Source organism: Hordeum vulgare, chromosome 1H, assembly GCF_904849725.1.
Source record: "Hordeum vulgare subsp. vulgare chromosome 1H, MorexV3_pseudomolecules_assembly, whole genome shotgun sequence".
NCBI classification, from domain to species: domain Eukaryota; kingdom Viridiplantae; phylum Streptophyta; class Magnoliopsida; order Poales; family Poaceae; genus Hordeum; species Hordeum vulgare.
Genome location: NC_058518.1, coordinates 143,434,565 through 143,442,392, shown reverse-complemented (window position 1 = coordinate 143,442,392; position 7,828 = coordinate 143,434,565).

The following is a 7,828-nucleotide window of genomic DNA, read 5'->3' as shown; positions in this document are numbered from 1 at the left end:
TGCGCACGATCCAAAAATGCCTCCTTGACCAGATCGGTCGAAATGTGGAGGCATATATGGATGACATCGTAGTCAATTCACGCAAAGGTTCCGACCTGCTGACTGACTTGGCAGAAACATTCGTCAACCTACGTAGGTACGATATCAAGCTCAACCCAGCCAAGTGTTCATTCGGTGTTCCCAGCGGGAAGTTACTCGGTTTCTTCGTTTCCGAACGAGGGATCGATGTCAACCCCAAAAAGATCGGGACCATCGGCCGAATGGAATGGCCGGTGAGAATACATGATGTTCAAAGGCTCACAGGTTGCCTAGCGGCTTTGAGCAGGTTTATCGCTCGACTCGGCAAGAAAGTGTTACCTCTGTACCGACTCATGAAGAAATCAGACACTTTCGAGTAGACAGACGAAGCCCAAATCGCATTCGACGACCTCAAAGCCCTGCTTTCCACCCAGCCGGTTCTTACTGCCCCGCTCTGTAAAGAACCCCTTCTTCTGTACATCGCGGCTACAAATCAAGTCGTCAACACTGTTCTCACAGTCGAACGCGAAGAAGAACGCAAAGCGTACAAGGTTCAGCGGCCAGTATATTATGTCTCCGAAGTCCTCACTCCTTCCAAGCAGAGGTATCCCCATTATCAAAAGCTTATTTATGGCATCTACATGACTGCAAAGAAGGTGGCTCATTATTTCCAAGACCACTCGGTGTCTGTCATTTCTGATGCTCCGTTGTCGGAAATCCTCCACAATCTGGACGCATCAGGCCGAGTGGCGAAGTGGGCAATGGAGATGTTATACTGCAACATCAAGTTCGAAGCCAAGAAGGCTATAAAGTCTCAAGCTCTAGCTGACTTCATAGAAGAATGGGTAGAACAACATCAACCGACTCACATCTACTCGGCTCATTGGACCATGTTCTTCGATGGGTCCAAGATGTTGAATGGCTCCGGCGCTGGCGTAGTGATCATATCGCCAAAAGGTGATAAACTCAAGTATGTGTTGCAGATCCATTCCGATTCTTCCAACAATGAGGCAGAGTACGAAGCTCTCCTTTATGGATTGCGCATGGCCATCACGTTCGGCGTCCGTCGCCTGATGGTCTATGGCGATTCAGATCTGGTGGTTAATCAAGTGATGAAGGAATGGGACATAAGGAACCCCACCATGACCGCATACTGCAACGCAGTAAGGAAGCTCGAGAAGAAGTTTGAAGGTCTGGAACTTCACCATGTTCCCCGACTGAAAAACCAAGCAGCTGATGAATTGGCAAAACTTGGATCCACTCGGAGACCAGTCCCGAGTGATGTCTGCCTCGAGCACCTACATCTCCCCTCGGTGAAAGAAGATCCTTTACAGAGGAACCGGTACAACTGAAGAGTTCAACAGATCTGACTGAAGTCGAGGTCCCCGCTGTGGTTGACTTGATTATGGAGATTCTTGCCGTTGTCCCCAAATGGACTGTGTCGTTCATCGCGTACATCCTGAGGCAAGAGTTACCAGAAGACGAAGTCCAAGCTAGGTAGATCGTCCTCAGATTGAAGTCCTTCACCGTCATCGATGGCCAGTTGTACAAGGAAAGTGTTTCAGGCGTCCTTCAGCGGTGCATCTCCCCTGAGGAGGGACAGTTCATCTTGGAAGAAATTCACTCGGGAACCTGCGGCCATCATGCCTCCTCAAGAGCAATCGTCGCCAAAGCATTAAGAGCTGGTTTCTTCTGGTTGCAGGCGAATGAAATGGAAAAAGATATGGTCGACCGATGCGAAGGCTGTCAGTTCTATTTGAACAAGTCCCACAAGCCAACATCTGCGCTAAAGACAATCCCTCTTGTTTGGCCGTTCGCCGTGTGGGGATTAGATACAGTCAGACCATTTAGAACAGGCCAAGGGGGATTCACTCATCTGTTGGTAGCAGTCGACAAGTTTACCAAGTGGATTGAAGCCAAGCCCATCAAGAAACTCGACGCCCTTACGGCCATCAAATTTGTCAGAGACATCATCGCAAGATTCGGGGTTTCGCACAACATAATCACCGACAATGGCACAAACTTTGACTCGGACAAATTCAAAGGTTTTTGCACTGGCCAAGGTATCCGAGTGGATTTTGCATCTGTGGCGCACCCCCAAACAAACGGGCAAGCAGAGCGGGCGAATGGACTTATTCTTCAAGGGTTGAAGCATCAACTCCTGCAAGAAGTTGGACATGCCGCCGGCGCATGGGTCAGTGAACTGCCTTCGGTGCTGTGGGGCCTCCGCACAACTCCGAATAGATCTACAAGGCGATCCCCATTCTTCCTCGTTTATGGAGCAGAGACAGTCCTTCTGAGTGACTTGTTTCACAACTCTCCATGAGTCGAACTCTTCTCCGAAGCCGAAGGAGAGCAAGCCAGGCAAGACGGAGTGGATCTCCTAGAAGAAGAGCGCGAGATGGCACTGACTTGCTCAACAATTTATGAACAAGATCTGCGGCGATTTCACGCGCGGCATGTCAGGAGTCGCACATTCCAAGCAGGCGACCTGGTGCTCCGAGTGGATCAGCAGATACCTCACAAGTTGGCTCCCGCCTGGGAAGGACCCTTCATCATCTCTATGTTTCTGAACAATAGAGCATATCGACTCTACATCCTCGACAGGGAAACGGACGAGCCGCGAGCATGGAATGGAGATCTCCTGAAACGCTTCTACACGAGACCGCCGACGGAGACAATGTAAAGAACAAGTATTATTGAAGTAATACAAAGCAGATTGATTTCTTGCAGGTTCAAAATTCTTCCGCGTTTGCAGACTCCGGTCTAAAAAATTCGCTCCGAGTGCGCACTAAAAGTCGCAGTCGGGGACTTAGCTGCGACCCTAAGTCGCCTAAGTACAAACTCGCTCCGAGTGCGCACTGAAAGCCGCACTCGGGGACTTAGCTGCGACCCAGAATCGCCTAAGTACAAAATCGCTCCGAGTGCGCACTAAAAGCCGCACTAGGGGACTTAGCTACGACCCGGAATTGCCTAAGTACAAACTCGCTCCGAGTGCGCACTAAAAGTCGCACTCGGGGACTTAGCTGCGACCTAGAATCGCCTAAGTACAAACTCGCTCCGAGTGCGCACTAAAAGGCGCACTCGGGGACTTAGCTTCGACCCAGAGTCGCCTAAGTACAAAGTCGCTCCGAGTGCGCACTAAAAGCCGCACTCGGGGACTTAGCTGCGACCCAGAATCGCCTAAGTACAAACTCGCTTCGAGTGCGCACTAACAGCCGCACTCGGGGACTTAGCTGCGACCCAGAATCGCCTAAGTACAAACTCGCTCTGAGTGCGCACTAAAAGTCGCACTCAGGGACTTAGCTGCGACCCAGAGTCGCCTAAATACAAACTCGCTCCGAGTGTGCACTAAAAGGCACACTAGGGGACTTAGCTGTGGCCCAGAATCGCCTAAGTACAAACTCGCTCCGAGTGCGCACTAAAAGCCACACTTGGGGACTTAGCTGTGACCCAGAATCGCCTAAGTACAAACTCGCTCCGAGTGCGCACTAAAAGCCGCACTCCGGGACTTAGCTGCGACCCAGACTCGCCTAAGTACAAACTCGCTCCGAGTGCGCACTAAAAGCCGCACTCGGGGACTTAGCTGCGATCCAGAATCGCCTAAGTACACACTCGGTCCGAGTGCGCACTAAAAGCCGCACTCGGGGACTTAGTTGCGATCCAGAATCGCCTAAGTAAAAAGCTTCCTTCGAGTGTATCCTCGAGATCCACTCGAAGGCTTAGCAGACCCTCATTGAGGCTCATGTGGATGTGAAGACAACTGGCAACTACATGAGTAACAACTCATTCTGAGTGTGCACGAAAAGTCGCACTCGGGGACTTAGCTACGATCCAGAATCGCCTAAGTAAAAAGCTTCCTTCGAGTGTATCCTCAAGATCCACTCGGAGGCTTAGTAGACCCTCATTGAGGCTCATGTGAATGGGAAGACAACTGACAACTACACGAGTAACAACTCATTCCGAGTGTGCATGAAAAATCGCACTCGGGGACTTAGCTGCGACTCAGAATCACCTAAGTAAAAAGCTTCCTCTGAGTGTATACTCGAGATCCACTCGGAGTCTTAGCAGACCCTCATTGAGGCTCATGTGGATGTGAAGACAACTGACAAATACATGGGTAACAACTCATTCCGAGTGTGCACTAAAAGTCGCACTCGGAGACTTAGCCGCGACCCTGAGTCGCCTAAGTAAAAGCTCGCTCCGAGTGCGCACTCGGAGACTTGGCAGACCCTCATTGAGGCTCATGTGGATGTGAAGACAACTCACAACTACATGCTCCGCATGTTTGCCATTGGCTTCAACAAGAAACGCCAAACAAAAACCACGAGCCAAAATCGTGTCAAAAAAAAACTTAGCGAAATATTCGATTCGAATTCAAAGTTGGAACCACGAATGTGAAGGCCAACAGCAGTGGCCAAAGTTTGATACACATACCACTCGGCATACCGAGGTAAATGTGTGTTCACCATAAAGTTTTTCAAGCGTCACCAGGACTGGCAGGCTCCACAAAGGTGCCAAGGTCGATCCCGTTTGCGATGCGAGTGGCTGTGTCGAGGAAGGTCTCCATGAAATCTTCGAATCGAAGCTTCTTGGTGTTGGCGACCTGCAACGTCTTCAGCTTTTCTTCGCGAGCTTCCTTGCAGTGCACTCGGAACGGAGATAGCGCCACGTCCGCACCACAACGAGCGGCAGATTTCTTCCATGCCTGCACTCTGCTCGGGACGTCCTCCAGCCGAGTCATCAACCCATCTATTTCTTCCCGGGAATCGTCTTCCGGTCATAACTCCTTGTCGATCCGACCGATGACTTCTCTCAGGCGGCCAACAAAAGGTCCCACTCTGCTAAGGCGAATATGCGCTCGGAGCAAGTCCTGGTTTGCTTCGTCGCCGAGTGGAACGTTTGGAACAACCGACCGTTCAATGTTGGCTGCTTCAGCCTCAGTGTCCCGACAGAAGTCTGCAAAGAAAAGACAAGCAGAAAGTAAACGCAGAATGAACTCCAAAGTCAAGAAGCACTCGGCAAAAACTTACCACCAAGCAGTGCAACCATCTTCCTTGCCCAGTCGCTGACGTACTTCTCCTGTGCCATGCACCGAGTGTTCATCAACTTTAGCTGGCCCATCCATTCGGTCCTTTGACTCTTCAATTTTTCAATTTCGGCTAGCAATGCCTTGTTGGTCTCCCGGGACTCCTCCAAAGACTTCTCTCGGTCAGCAAGAGCCCCCTTCACACCAGCCAGGTCATTCACAGCCGCTTCCAAGTCCGCAGCAAGCTGAATCTTCTAAGCCTTCAGAGCATTGTACGCGGATCCCATTTCGGAAGTCTTCTGCCAAATAAGAGCAAAGGGAAGATCAGACACATGCAACAAGGAAAAAGTAGCGACTCATATAACAAAACAATCAAAGTTCTTCAGACCCCTGCCGATGCAAGCAATCGACAGCGGTCTCGGGGACTACACCAAGTGGGTTCACTATGAGTGACCCCACTGGCATGAAGCTCGAATAGGTCGGCCCTATTGAGCTCCATGACAAACAGACAAATTTACGAGAATGCTATTACCTGACCTGAGTAACACTACTCTCGGGAACTACATCCACTAGGTGCACTCCGAGTGCCCCCACTGGTAATATTCGGGCAGATCAGCTCTGATCTGCTCAGATCATGGGAAATACACATAAAGACAACTGCCAGTGCAAGCACTCGACAAAAGTCTCGGGGACTACACCCACTGGGTTCACTCGGAGTGAAGCCACTGCAAAATAATCCTACCGTATCCGAGTATATCACTTAAACCCCCAGTGGGTAACAAGAGGAAAGTAAACACTTACTAGCGCACTTACTCGGATATCGTCCCGGAGTTCCAAGCTTTTCTTGTATAAAGATGCGATGGAGTCATACGCTCCCTTGGCGTCACCCACCATCAGCTCCACTAGCACCATGGCGTCCTTGGCGGCCCCCACCTGGTCTTCCGGGAGGTGTCGGGCGTCATATTGAATGGTTGACGGGCCCGACACGACATAAGACTCCTTGGGCATCCCAAGCTCCGCTCCAGTCGGTTCCGCCGCGAGGAGCACCATCTCAGTCGGCGGCATCGTCTCAGTCGGTGGCATGTTCATGGTGGGAGTAGCAGCAGATGGGACAACCTCAAGGACAGGCGCCAAAGCTGGCCCTGACCCCCTTTGGTCGTCGTCCTCGAGATGAATCACCTCCGAAGGAAGCCCGACTGAACAACATGAAATTACAGAAAAAGGGCAAGATTAAAGGCAGCACTCGCGAAACAATAATACAAACTCTCAGAGTTGTGACAACGTACCTTGCTGGGATGTGGCAGCGTTATCTGTGTCCATGGGATCATCGTCCTGGTGTGGCAGAGAGGTGGCGGAGGTAGCAGCTCTGTTGAGTGAAATCCACTCGACGGATAAGCATGAGTTCAATCAGATACTCAAGGAAGATGGGAGAACAAGACACTTACGCTCAGGCGACTGGAACAGTGATCCTCATCCGAGGCAAAGCTTTCCGAGGCTTGGGCCCGCTAGGTTTGGCCACCTTGTATGGCTGGTCCGTGGGCTCGGCAGCAGCGTCCCTAGTCCTCTTCACGCTCCGAGCACTCGGAGCTACGGGAGGGGCTGGCGGAGCACTCGGGGCCCCTGGAGGAGCCGGCGGAGTCGCGGGATCGTGACGGCGCTTTGTTCTATGTTCTAATGGTGGAGGTGGCGAGCTCTGCTCCCCAACCTCTTCCTCCTCCTCTTCGGTCTCCTCCTCCGTCTCCCCACTGTTGGAGACATACTCGGCACTGTCCACGCTGCCCTCTTGGCTCCCCTCCTCTTCCTCAGCTGGATTCCCGTTCGAGACGGCAGAATGCCAATTAGTCCACTCCTGCACAAAACACAATCGGCAACGTCAGACGTCAGGCGGCGGTACAAGAAAAGTGATAAATCTAAGAAGATCGAAAGCACTCGACAAGATGTGCACACCTCATTCGGAGGAGGATTATCGGCGTGGAAGGGCTTCACCCCCAGGGCTCCTCGGGAGTTGTCGCATGCGCCTGTGACGCCGCGGATCCACGCTATCACAGTCTCCCCGGTCATGCATTTTGGATGAGTCCGAGTGGAATCCTCAGGCCCCGCGTAGTGCCACATGGCGTGGTGTCGGGCTTGTATCGGCTGGATGCGCCGACCCAAAAAAGTCTCCAGCAAATCCGTGCCGGTGACTCCCTTGCGGACGACGGCTATCAGCGCGTCGACCAGAGGCTGGATCTGGATCTTTTCCACCTTTGAGAGCGCAAGCTGCCTGGGAGGGGCCGGACGGTCTAGGCTAAACGGTGGCAACCCAGTCGCAGCATTCGGACAAGCGATGTCCTGGCAATAGAACCAGGTCGATTGCCAGTTCCTAACTGACTCAGACAACTTGAGAGGGGGGTAGCTACTCTTTGTTTTCTTCTGGAAGCCTAAGCCCCCGCAGAGCTGGAGGAGATGGGTCCTATCGTCCGACTAGCTAAGCTTTTTGACGGTTTGGGACCTAGCGGAGAAGACGTACTTAAAGAGCCCCCAGTGGGGGGGGGGACATCCAATAAAGCACTCGCAAAGGGTGATGAATGCTGCAAGGTGGGCTATGGCGTTCGGAGGAAAATGATGGAGTTGCGCCTCGAAGTGATTCGTAATACCTCGGAAGAAGGGGTGGGGAGGCAAGGAGAAGCCCCTGAACACATGGCTGAGCAGCAGAACACGCTCCCCCTCCTTCGGTGCCAGCTCTGTCTCGCCCTCCGGCAGCTTCCACGACTTGTTGGCGATCATGGCGTGCTCCACCAG